General features: G+C 34.7%; 2 protein-coding genes across 3 annotated transcripts in view; one reads left to right on the forward strand and one right to left on the reverse strand.

Annotated features, from left to right (window-relative positions):
* Window positions 1–14,599, reverse strand: part of LOC113517848 (adenylate cyclase type 6) — a 337,672-nt gene that overhangs the window by 307,772 nt on the left and 15,301 nt on the right. The gene's annotated exons all lie outside the window — the stretch shown is intronic.
* The window catches only part of LOC128200809 (uncharacterized), a 30,149-nt gene that overhangs the window by 554 nt on the left and 14,996 nt on the right, over window positions 1–14,599 (forward strand). The gene's annotated exons all lie outside the window — the stretch shown is intronic.

The raw sequence follows: 14,599 nt of genomic DNA on the forward strand, positions 1-14,599 counted from the left end.
TCACAAACTGATTCATATGTATACATGGCAAAGGCAAACTGAGAGAAGTATGATTGATTTTGTAATTGTGGATGAACGATTGAGAGCGAAAGTGAAGGATACAAGAGTCTATCGTGATACGAATGTCGGAACCGATCACTTTTTGGTGATATCGAGAATAGGTAGCTTATTCAATAAATGGCGACATCGTCCACGTGTTCGTATGTCAGAAATAGAAAGAGTAAGAGTAGAGAGACTGACAGAAGAACAGGTTCGAAATCAGTATCAAGATAGATTGAATGAAAGATTTAGAGAGCTACTGAAGAAAGATAACTATGAGATAGAAGAATTTTGGAAGGAATTTAAATGCGGAATCTTTGATATAGCTACTCAAGTTTGTGGTGTAAGTAAGAGGAAGGATGTTAAGATGAGAATGAATGTATGGTGGGATGGCGAAGTGAAAGAAATGGTGGCTCTAAAGAAAAAGGCATGGATGGATTTGTTAGCTACCAAAGCTAATAAGAGAATGCAAGGTAATGTAAGTGACATTGAAAAAATTGCAAAAGAGAAGTATGATGTAATGAAAAAGAAAGTTAAAGAATTAGTAAGCAAAAAGAAAGAGGAATGTAAGGATGAGTATGAAAGGAAATTCTCTAGAAATTTTCGAGCTAATCAAAAGCTTTTCTGGCATTTAGTTCGAACAGCTAGAGGTAAAAAGAGAGATCCAAAAATGGGCGTGATAAGGGATATGGATGGTAATGTTATCACGGAACAAAAGGAAGTCTTAGATCATTGGAAGAGATATTTTGAAAGTTTATTTGAACGTGGAAGTGAAAGAAAGAATGTTGAAAATGAAATAATGGACGAAGAAGTTGACAGTGAAAGTGATATAAGTATGGATGAAGTAATGAATGCAATGAAGATTATGAAATTTGGTAAAGCAGCGGGATTCGATAGAATATCTGCCGAAATGCTTAAAGAAGGTGGAGAAATCATTGTAAACCTGCTGTGTCTGCTGTTCAATAAATGTTGGCGGTCCGGTTGTGTTCCAGGTGACTGGAGCAAAGCTGTTATTGTGCCACTATATAAAGGCAGCGGGTCACAGCAGGAGTGCAAAAATTTCCGCGGAATAAGCCTTCTTAGTGTTGTAGGCAAATTATATGCTAGGATTTTGATTAAAAGAGTGATGAATGAGACGGAAAGTAAAATTTGGGATGTGCAAGCAGGGTTTCGAAAGGGTATGGGATGTACGGATCAAGTCTTTTCCTTAAGGTGCATAACAGAGAAAACCTTAGCTCAACATCAGAAGGTTTTCTGCGCCTTCATTGACCTTGAAAAGGCTTATGATAGAGTGGAGAGGAATGAACTGTGGTCAACACTGGCAGTGTATGGGGTGAGCAACCATTTGATACGGGCATTCAAATCTTTATATAAGGATTCAAATGCCTGTGTCAGAATAAATGGAGTCTATACAGACTGGTTTGGCATTGAACGCGGTGTTAGACAGGGCTGTGTAGCGTCTCCTTGGCTGTTCAACCTATTTATGGACAGTTGCTTGACCGATTTGAAAGGATCTAATTGTGGATTCAGGATGAATGAGTCTCTGTTTAAGACTCTTTTATACGCCGACGACCAAGTGCTTTTTGCATCGTCGGAGTATGAATTACAACAAATGGTGACTATAATGAATGAAGCGTATGCAAGAAAAGGTATGAAAATAAATGCGAAGAAGACGAAGGTAATGGTTTTTGAGAGGAATGAAAGTTTAACGGCATGCCAGATTATGATAGGAGATGAAAAAGTAGAGCAAGTGAGTGAGTTTCTATATTTAGGTTCTTTGTTTACGAGGGATGGGAAGTGTGACAGAGATATTGAGAGGAGAGTAAAAGCGGGAAACAGTGTTAACGGTGCACTGCTTTCGATTATGTCAAGTAAAAATGTATCGAGCAAAGCTCGCCTTGCTATAATTCAAGGAGTACTGACACCAACACTCATGTATGGAAGCGAATCGTGGGTATGGCAGAAGAAGCATGAAAGTAAGATAAATGCTGTACAGATGAGAGCTTTGAGAAGTATGTGTGGTATTACTTTAAAAGATAGAGTAAGAAACAGTGTGATTAGAGAGAAGTGTGGACTGAAAGACGATGTAGTGACAAAAATTGAAAAAGGAATGTTGCGTTGGTTTGGTCATTTGGAGAGGATGGATGAAAGAAGAATTACGAAAGAGATTTATCGATCAAGAATGAATGGAGATGTCGGTAGGGGCCGCCCTAGACGGACGTATGTCGACCAAATAGGCGACGTGCTGAAGAAGGGCCAAATTAAAAGTACCCGTAACCGACGAGCGTGTATGACAAGATTGATGAATGTGGAAGAAGCGAAAGAGGTTTGTTTGAATCGAAGCATTTGGCGTTCCATTGTTTCTGCCTACCCTAATGGGAGACAGGCGTGACAGATATGTATGTATGTATGTATGAATAATGGGATTATGGGGAAAATAAAAGCAATTATAACATAATGCCTGTCTTAAAATTAGTACAATATAACAAACCTCGAAAGTAGAATTAGAAATAGTTCAGTAAAAAATTTTGTAAGTGCTTTTAAGTAGGAATATTTTGTTTTATGTTATTCTTTGTACTTAGTAAACCTTAGAGATACTGTACTATAATAATAAAGTATCATTGTGCAAAAAAAAATAAGCAAATAAATACATAAGTAGAAATATATAACAAAGCCCCTAAAATCTTATAATAACTGGTATTGTTTGTGCACGAAATTCGCCCAATTCTCAAGTGTGTCTTTTATCTGCCTCGATGACAAACATAATTATTATAGACTTTTCGAGCACATCTGCGACGCAGCAGGGATTTTGAATTATTTTATTATGTTTCTTTCGCCTTCCCTTTAACATATTTCTAGAGAAGGCTTTCAATTTAGATGTATTTTTTTTTTTGCGTACGATCAATCTGGATGATTCTCATAGTGATTTATTTGGTTGTGGGCTCAAAATTTTAAATATATATCAAATAAACATGGAACTCCGTGCATTTTTTTTTTATTGGGAGAAAATGGTATGGTAACCCCGCCTGCGCTATCGGTATATACTGGCGGGGTAGCAATGAGGGATGATAGGTGAGGATGAAAAGGCAGGTCAGTTAGTCCATCGTGACGTATTCAACGATAAATTAGTCACGTTTATTTCCAGGGGGAACCGCGTGGAGGTCGACCTGATAGGGATTATTGATAGCAAAAGACGGAGCATTGGCTGGTTTCGTATGAAAATGTGTCTGGACAAATTAGGTATTGTTTTTAATGTTCAAATTAGTGTGATTACAGTTCTTAGGAAAAGAAAAATAAATGAATTTAGACAACGACTGTTTGACCAGACCAACACATTTATACACCACGGTAGAGATTTAAAACAAAATCGATGTCATATTGTAAATAAATTTTTGGTTATTTACTGTAAAATCATTTTAAATTGACATATAAGACGCAAAAAATCAATTTAAGCCTGATATTATCCGTATAAAAAATGTAAAACTCGAATTTTCTACGAGACAGCAGAACGTGCCTTTGACATACGAGCAAGTCAGTAATTTATATTTTTGAGTAGTTTTTTGTATAAAACAGGTACTTAATTACACTTTTGACATAAAGAGAATAGTACTACCCAGTTCAAGTACTTACAGGTCTTTTATTTTCAGTTAAGAGGTTCCCTCTTGTCGGTGCAACTAACTCATGCATCCTCTTCCAGCCAGCTTTATCCCAGGCCGTATCCTTGACCTCCCTATACGACATGACACCTAGTGTTTTCTTTATCTGTCCCATATAGTTATTCCTCGGTCTCTCCCTCCCTTTTTTGCATTCTATTTTACTTTCTAATATGCTCTTTAAAAAATAGTCATGTCGTATAAGATGGCCCAGCGTTTTGCCTCTTCTATTCTGTATTGTTCTTTTCTCATTCACCCTTTTCAAGACTTCCTCATCCCTTACTTTTTCTGTCCAGGAAAGTATAGCTTTTCCAATTACCTCTATGTCCACACAAGCATGTTTCTTTCCTTTCGCGTTTTAGGTACGCAAGTGAAATCAATCTTTGTTTGCAGCTTCGTGAATATGCGCGTAAAACGTGATTACCACTATCAATTACGAATAATTTAACACTAAACCTAACCGACATTTCATATATACCTAATCCTACCATTCAGGGGGGAAAGGGATTGTTAGTAATGGAGACTAAGAATCCCATTGCTAGCAACCAACCAGGTCCGCCTCCTTGCGGTCCCCCCTGGAATCTATCATTGTTAATTCCTGATGAATTCATCATGATGGTCTAACTGGCCTGTTTTCATTGTCATCTATCACCCTTCACTGGTGCTCCGCCAGCGTATCCCGTTAGCGCAGGCGGGGTTACCATAACATTTTCACCCTTTAAAAAAATCCTACCATTAGCGGTCAAATGACCGCTTTAAAATAAAGTATGTACCTTAATATAGAAAGAGATTTTAGCCAATTGGATAGTAAACAAGTAAATAATAGTAAATTGTAAATATTGAATAAGTTGTAAGGTATATTAAAGGAAAACTCAATAAGTTACATGGTGATACAGTAACGTTAAACATGATTTTTTTTAACTAAATTTCAATAACGGCTATTTAACCGCGCTCGGTAGATTTAGTGTTAAGAAAAGAAAATTGTACCTCAGATTTTTACCTTATACCTCGACATTGATTATTTATTTACATTAATATTATAAAGGTATAATACCTGTCATCTACATAACAGACGTGAACCGTACACTACTGTATATAAGCCTTCCCCATTAAGCAGATAACATAATAATATATATATATATATATATATATATATATATATATATATATATATATATATATATATATATATATATATATATATATATATATATATGTATATGTATGTATAGTATGATACTTAGTGATCTCAAACACGATATAGTTAACATGAAATCAATACATTTCATTATTATAATAAGACTGATGTCAGTGCAAATAAAATGTATTCAGTTACTGATGAACAAATGAACAAAACTATGTGTGTGTATATATATATATATATATATATATATATATATATATATATATATATATATATATATATATATATATATATATATATATATCGAAAATCGAAATGAAAATTATTGTTTCATATTAACCCCAAAAGTCAATTACTTGGGTACCTCTGTCCCATTCGTGTTACAACCGTGAAGCAGTTGTGTTAGTATGGCTGTGTTTCGGTTTGAAGGGTGGGATATGGCGTGAATTTACTGGGCACAGAGGAATAACACCTGAGTCCTCAGGAATGGCAACGCATGCGGGGTATCATGGGCAAAACAGTATACGCTGCTATGTCCATGGTACTGCTCATGTCTATAGGCGACGGTTACCACTTTCCATCAGGTGGGCCGTCAGCTTGTTTGCCATTCTAAGTTGTATAAAAAAAAATTAAACAAATTAGTAATTCATGCAAATAAAAATATATCTTATTTATCTTTTACTTTCATCAATCAGAGATGAAGATGGAGAAATTTGAAACCGTTCCTCCACAACGTCCATTGTGTTTCCATATTGCCGGGATGATAAACAGATTTTCTTGTTCTTTTTTTATATTTTTAGATAATTAACAATATTTTCTGTTTTAGTGTCAAAATTGAAAACAATGAACTTAAAAAATAAAACCACATGTTATTTTTTAAATTTGTCCTTATATAATAAAGCCAATATATAAAATATTACCAATTATAAACTGTATAGTTTGTGATTGGTTATAATTTTGAATAGTATTTGTTACAGTATATGCCGCATACTACATAATATTTTGTTATAGTTATTGGGAGCTGGTTTAATTTCTTTCTTTTCAACCAACTTCGAAAAGAAGGAGTTCTCAACTCAGATGTTTTTTTAATGTTAGTTATCTCATAATTTCGTCAGTCTATATATAAATTTATTTGGAAAAGTCTTTTCTTATCTGAAAGTATATATTTACACATGAGTCTTATAGAATTTTTATCAAAATTGGTTTAGTACTTAATTTTTTATTTTTTTTTATACAACTTACAATGGCAAACAAGCTAACGGCCCATCTGGTGGAAAGTGGCAACCGTCGCCTATAAACATGACCAGTACCATGGACATAACAGAGTATACTGTTTCGCCCATGATACCCCCCATGCGTTGCCATTCCTGAGGACTCAGGTGTTATTCCTCTGTACCCTGTAAATTCACGCCATGCAAACACAACTGCTTCACGGTAGAAACACAAATGGGGCAGAGGTACCCAAGCAATCGACTTCTGTACAAAGTCTCCCTCTGGTAATAAAAATAACAAATATTTTCATAATTGAGTCGGTTTCCTTTGTAAAACACAATTTCATTATTTCATTCTTTTATTCTTTCTCACATAAATAACCTTAAAGCATTCATTAGAATTAGCTCTCGCATAAATAATTATCAAGATAAAGGACTATTCTACATAATAAGTAATTCAAATATTCAGCTAAATCCTTTTTTAAAGTAAATTCTTATCCTTTCTATCGCACTTGTAACTCTCTACAATTCTCAGTCGTTCACGCCTTGAATCTATATTATTATTACCAAGCAGTTTGAACACATTAATAACCTTTTTTTATGCAACTTAGAATGACAAACAAGCTGACGGCCCAACTGATGGAAAGTGATAACAGTCGCCTATAGACATGAGCAGTACCGTAAACATAACATAGTATACTGTTTCGCCCATCGATACCCCCTCAAGCGTTGCCATTCCTGAGGACTCAGGTATAATTGCTCTGTACTGCTCTGCTTCAAACCGAAACACAGCCATGCAAACACAACTGCTTCACGGTAGAAACACAAATGGATCTCTATCCCGTTCATATTTCTACCGTGCAAGCAAACGTCTTTTGTACAAAGTCTCCCTCTTGTAATCTAAATTCTACCCTACCTCTTCATTTCAATATTCGTTAACCTGGTATCTTCATTCACAAATTCAGAAAACATTATGCCTTATTTATATTTAAAAAAGAAAATTCGAGCCGTCAATTCATATCTATTACCTACGATGACGACATCTGCTTATCACATTATTTTACAATTTGAATTCAAACGAACACATCACTCAATACCATTTACGTATTATGTCTTGTAAACTTAACTGAAATCGACACCTCGATCTCTTATCCTCTGTATCTCCACACCGTTCAGATAAATATCAACTTTATCAACATTGTATATCAGATAAATGTAATTAAACTCGTGTAAACTAATTCGACAACTCATCTGGCCTTCTATCGACAGATGGTCCGATTCTGCGAAACAGACATACATGTAAGAAACATTACTTGTTTGGGCAAGTAGATCGAATTTTATCTATGCGGTAGGTAATATTTTATTTACAATATTATATCTTATATATAAAATTCTCGTGTCGCGGTGTTTGTTAACAAACTCCTCGGAAACGGATTTACCGATTTTTATGAAATTTTGTGTGCATACTGGGTAGGCCTGAGAATCGGCCAACATCTATTTTTAATACCCCTCAATGATAAGGGTGACCCATCCCGGAATTTTTTTTTTATTTTTTTGACAATTTTGTTTATTTTTATTTTAATATGATTTAGCATTGAAAAATACATACAACTTTAAATTTTCATCGTTTTACGATCAACCCCTGTATTTTAATCGTGATTTTTATATTTCGCAATAAGTAGTAAAACAACGTTTACGGGGTCAGCTAGTTATTATTGTATATTCTTTATTACACTAGAACATACAGTAACAGCTATTGTAATGTTAAAAAACATTATACCTAGTTATTTGGATATTCTTTTTTTAAATGCAATTTTTTTTTTTAACAAAAGAATCAATTTCCATTCTATTACAATATTTCCGGTGTGTTACGACTTCACATATATTTTAGTGCATATATGAGCCTCACCTATTTTTAAATCGAGATAAAAAAATCTTACGATACAGTGCCGTGCCGTTATAAATTATAAAAGCGGTCGCACAAGTTTCCTGTATCCATTCAACTTGTTCGCCACATACTTAGTCGTAGATAAGCTATATGTTTAAGAGGGACGCGGCTACCTATCCCTTCACCATTAAGTTCTCTTAGTCGCCTCTTGTGACACCCACAGAAAAGGAAAGAATCATATTCTACGGCGGGACTACGCAAATCTTTCGTTAGGAAGAATTAAAGGAAGTTTTAGTTGCTAGTTATACAATGAGAGCTAACCATTAGGCGGACAGGTTTGATTGCTAACATTATTGTTTGAGAAATAATAAGAGATATGTATTATAAAGTCACATAATATGTAGTATATTATGTTCACGTACTGGCCACTAATAATTTTGTAAACACTGGCCGGTAACAATTTGTTCTATTTATTTTTTTTAATGAACAAATCAGCGTTTAACCAACTCGCTTGCGTATCACTACAATATGTATCGATTTAGTAGCATATAATTCATTCTTGAGTCGATTTCATCATTGGCTACTCCATCCTGTGCTAACGATTCTCTATTTTCTTTATCGTTATACGTAAAACCGACAAAGTTTACGGCCGAGATTTCATCTAATATAATTAAATTAATCAACCTAATCACTCCCAATTCCGTTCGTGAGGGCTCTCAGCTTTTTTTATATTATTGCCCTCCGTCGAGATTTCCAGATAACTCGTCGGATGTTACAAGTGTTACGGATTAATTAATGGCCCGCTGAAGATTTTGCGAATTTTATTACTTATTTTAAAGATTTATTTATTGAATTTCCCAACAAGTGGATTTCAGTGGCGGAAACATTGTTAACAAATAATATTATATTTAACGTTGGCTCGCTCGCGCCGTGACGTGTTGGATTGGGATGCGCTCGGCGAGATGTGGGCGTATCGAGTATTAAGTTCAGTATAACGGCAACAGTGGGTACGTGCCTCTGACTACCTCATTAGATAATACAGGATTGCAGATATTTATATACATTAATTGCATATTTGCAGTTATAAATATTAATTAATATACTATTCAAATATTGTAAAAATTTTAAATTTATTCAATTATAAATTAACACGTGTAGACTGCTGGAGATACCTCACGGGCGGGATGTTATGTAGTAAAGAAGATATACTGGGCAAAGTGCCCTAGGTAGTTAGAAATATTTATTATATAAATAATTGACAATTCCGCGTGGTCCCCGCCATGGTGGAATAGGCCACCCCATCCTTTCCTGTAGGCGTCGTAAGAGAGGGATGAGCAGAAGCGTCCTTCTTAAAACATCTCGAATGCCTACCCGCCTGCCAAGCGTGGCAACTACTGGCAAACCCCCCAAGGGGAGGCTTATGTTTAGCAGTGGACAGTTAAAGGCTGATATGATGACGATGATGAAGTAATTGATAAATACTAAATAGATATTTAGCACATGATTTGAAACTGTTTAGTAGTTTGTATTCATACAAATTCATACATACATACATACATATCTGTCACGCCTGTCTCCCATTAGGGTAGGGAGAAGCAATGGAACGCCAAATGCTCATACAAATTCACTATTTATATATGTACTTGAAAGTTTTTGAAAAAAGCAACAGCGGAGTTTCTTGCCGTGTTCTCCTTGATTGAAATTGCGTTCCGAATGGGCGGTAATGAAAAAAATATTATTAAAAAATGCTTAAATCAAATTTTACTTGAATACAAATATTTCTTTCTTTCTTTATTACAAGAGGTTGTCATATTGCTAAGCAATTTCTTCTAGATAACTTTTGTAAAAGGAATTATTGAAAGATAGTTAATATATATATATATATATATATATATATATATATATATATATATATATATATATATATATATATATAACATTATGCGTGGAAACAACATAATCATAATTATGATTCTTTGGAAAACTCGTCGGCTGCGCTCAAGGATTTCAATTAACATTGCAATTACATGACTTCGGTAACAAAACACCACGCTTCTAGTTAGGCACGGTGCCTCGCCTTCGTACCAACTCTGCTTCGATTTTCAACCTACATCAAAAAAGAGATGTTTATAATGTATTCTTGAACTATTACATATATATATATATATATATATATATATATATATATATATATATATATATATATATATATATATATATATATATATATATATATATAATATCCAGCAACAATATTTTCGAAACGATACGACATCATAACCTTCAAGAAAAGAGCATATTCTTAGTAGAATAAAAAATAAGAAAAGAAATAGAATGTTGCTTATAGAGAGGTTATTTATACAGAGCGTTCACTGTATTATGAAATTTGATATACATTTAGGTATATGTAAATTTTAATTGTAAAACAAACTTTATTGTACACGTATTACATTGGCGGACTTGTCCCATAGTGGGATTTTCTACATTCAACCTTTGAGAAGCTCTAAGAAAACTATAGAATGTTCGAGAATGACAACTGTACTGCTATGTTTTACACGTGAGTAAAAGCTAGCAAGTAAAAATATTTATAATGCTTGAAAATACCAGAAGGAGACTTTGTACAAAATTCGTTTGCTTGGGCACCTCTGTCCCATTAATGTTTCTACCGTGAAGCAGTTGTCTTTGCATGGCTGTGTTTCGGTTTGAAAGGTGGGATATGGCAGTGAATTTACACGATACAGAGGAATAACACCTTACTAAACAATATACTCTGTTATGTCCATGCTACTGCTCATATCTATAGGCGACGGTTACCACTTTCCATCAGGTAGGCCGTCAGCTTGTCTGCCATTGTAAGTAGTATAAAAAATGGCTCTCAATTAATTAGGATTTTAATTATTTTTATGATTCGAACGAATTCTCTGTTGTTTTGTTGCAACGACAACAAGGATTCGTTCAAATACGTAATAAAAAAATCAAAATCTCTTGTCAAATACGCAATTGTTGAGACACGATTAAAACGTGTAGAAAGATCCATGCGATTGATTGAAGATGCGATTCACTTGTAAACGTGAAATGGTTGTCAATGAACAAAATTTCGATAACAATTAAGCATTTCAAAATTTGTATATTGTTGTGAATATTTAATTCGAAAAATCGCCGGAGACAAAGGTCTGTTGGAACAATGGCGTCGCTGCTCGGTCAGTGAGCGCTCGATATTGTTCATTTCACATTTTTTTAGCGCTTATTCGTACCGACACGGAGTTTTAATAATGAATCAAATGCCATAAAAATTATGTTGCAATCTCCAATTAATATTGTACGAAAAAAATTTGATCTTTTTTCCCATCATAAAAAATCAATCGTGACAAAATTAATTTGAGAATAATACGCAAGGAGACACGGAGAGAAAATTTGTGTTAAAATCGATACAGAACTGGCGGAGATGTCGTGTACTGGCCCATTTGGGGTACAAATGTCGCAGATATTTTCAGATTGTATGTTCATAAAGAGACACAAGTTTGATAAACCAACTCTTTTGTGTAACTTCAAATAACAAACAAGCTGATGGCTTGACGACCTGATGGGAAGTGGTTGCCGTCACCAATAGACATGAAAAAGTACCATGGATATAACAGAGTATACGGTGACGCCTATGATATCTTTCATGCGTTGCCATACTATGGCTTTTTACGAGTACTTTGCTTACTTCATGGTACAGAGACAGTACTACCGAAGTTGACGACTTTTATACGAAATCTTTCTCTAGTAAAATGTACTATAATTTCCGAGTAAACAAATATATCGTAAAACGTATCGTGTGCGAATGGACAAGATGCTGAGCATTGTTGTTCCATTGTATCTTATGCATGTATTAGCGAAAACGTATCTAATGACAAATTCACTTGCCACTTGTGTAAGAAAGCTAAATTCACGAACATAGAAACCTCTAATTTTGTATACTGAATGAATAAGAATCTTAGAACTTTTTACTATGAAAAAAAAAACATGATTACTTTCGTTTACACTTCAGTACCTAGAAAAAGGAGTTCAATTAAAAACAAATAAACAACACTAAATGACATAACAAAAATTATTTCCTATTCTTTTAATTAGATTTGCTTAACTTTGAAACTGAAAATATTTTCTTCGTTTGTTTCTTTTTAATTGATTATTTCCAGGAAGTTTTCAACAAACTTTCAGTGTTCGTAACTACGGGAACATTCTAATTGGACAGAGATATTATTACTGTATGCTAACGATTATAATTCCAGGTGGGGTAGGAAGAGACAAATTGATTATTGCCGTTATGGCGGACAATGAAACTCTCAAGTTCCCCACAACGAACTTTATATGTGTATAAATACAGCGACTAGTTTAACAACTTCATAACTTTATATAATAACTTTATTTCCTTGAACAAAATTAGCCCATGATACACTATATAGCTCTGAACCCACTGGGCAAAGCCTGTCTCGTGGACGTCAAAGCTAGAAATTTAACAGCTATGGTGCGACGAACAGTGTTAATTTAAATATGTTGTTTTTTTCAACACAGAGGGCAAACGAGCATGCGGCTCAGCTGATGGTAAGTGACTACCGCCGCCCATGATCACCCACAACACCAAATGAGATTGTGTGTGCGTTAGTTCCATAAACCTTAGTTCAATAAAATATATCATCATCCATCAGGCTGGAGTCAATTGTCCACTGCTCTATAAACCTAGGGCTTTGTTTGAAGTTTCCCCAACAATCGCTCCTGCACGCGTTCGACGAAGCCGTATAAGTCATTAAAGCAATTTGAAAACAAAGCAAACCTTTATCTAAAGTTGTAAAGAATGAAAATTTTCCAATAAATAATTTAAAGTATTACTCCACAATAAATAACAAATTACAGACAGAAATTTATTTCATTGGACCCAAAGAGAAAAGGCAATTATGAATATCAAGGAAAACTCGTTCAGGTCATAGGGTTTCGAGATCAAAAGCACATATTTCCCAGTTCAGATGGTACTATGGGTAATAACACAAAAAAATGCGTAGACACTAATTGTCCAGTGCTTGCTTTGTCTGTTAACTTTATTAGTTGCCTAGCAACGCGTGTACCTTCAACATAACCAACAATAGATTACCTCAACGTTTCTCACCAAGACAATTTGTGACGCTTTTAAGGATTATCAACACGGTTCCGTCTGGATGTTATTTTTGAGGCAGATAAGAGCTAAGTGCCGGGAGCAAGTAGTTAGGGTTAAATACACGTGAAAATAGCTAAAAGGCCGCCTATAAAAATAATATTATGTATATTAATATAGGCGGAGCGTACGTTCACGATATAAGACGGTCTAATTACGACCGCCATTTTTGAATAATTATTTCAATTTAAAATAATGTCATGAATACTTCTCCTAATTATATTAGCGTTTTATATTAAATGTGAACATTATAAATGTCTGCGTATCATGTATTTTAAATTATGACATTTTAACATATATATAAGGTTGAATATGTTTTTAATACATACATACATATCTGTCACGCCTGTCTCCCATTAGGGTAGGCAGAAACAATGGAACGACAAATGCTCCGATTCAAAACAAACCTCTTTCGCTTCCTCCACATTCATCAATCTTTTCATACACGCGCGCCGGTTACGGGTACTTTTAATTTGGCCTTTCTTCAGCACGGCACCTATTTAGTCAACATACGTCCGTCTAGGGCGGCCCCTACCGACATCTCCATTCATTCTTGCTCGATAAATCTCTTTCGTAATTCTTCTTTCATCCATCCACTCCAAAAGACCAAACCAACGCAACATTTCTTTTTCGATTTTTGTCATTACATCGTCTTTCAGTCCACACTTCTCTCTTTTAAATGTTAGAAAATGGCAAATATATAGTTATTGATAAAAGTATTTACAATTTTTATGTTGTCAGCATATCAGACTTTAACAGTCCACTGCTGAACATAAGTCTCCCCCTTCGGGGGTTTGCTAGTATTTGCCACGTTTAGCAGGCAGATTGAGAGTTTTAAGGAGAACTCTGCTGGCCATTCCTCGCCTTATCTTCGTCGCCTCTTACGACACCCACGGGAAAGGATCAGGTGGCCTATTCTATGCTGGGACTACACGGCCCTTATATTTACATAATCGTTATCCTTTAAAACATATCCTTTTATACTGCTGCTTGTAAAAATCAATTAACTTTACTAATTCTTTTGTACTCTACAAGTCTTATTTATTTTTTTATTTTAATAGTTTTCACAATCAACAACTATTGCTTTGTGTATAGTCTAATTAGATCTAAACTTGTGTTTGTTATTAATTTCAGTTTCTATTAGAAGCATCTTCGTTTACAATTTTTTTTTTGTAATTTTGTTTATTTAAATGATAACTAATTAATTACGCACATTATTATTGTTATATATGGAATCATCATACCAGCCTTCGACTGTCCGCTGCTGAACATAAGCCTTGCCGTAGAGGAGTTTTTACTAATAGTTGCCACGTTTGACACACGGATTGGTAACCGCAGCTAGGCTTTGAAGATGTTTAAAAAGGGACGTTGCTTCCCATACGGAGAGCGAGAGGCTCTCCGTTAGTCGCCTCTTACGCCACCCACGGGAAAGGAAGGGGTGGCCTATTCTGTGAAGAGGCCATACGGCATTAT

The sequence above is a fragment of the Galleria mellonella genome, unplaced genomic scaffold (genome assembly GCF_026898425.1).
Source record: "Galleria mellonella isolate WM207_F2 unplaced genomic scaffold, CSIRO_AGI_GalMel_v1 utg28, whole genome shotgun sequence".
NCBI lineage: Eukaryota > Metazoa > Arthropoda > Insecta > Lepidoptera > Pyralidae > Galleria > Galleria mellonella.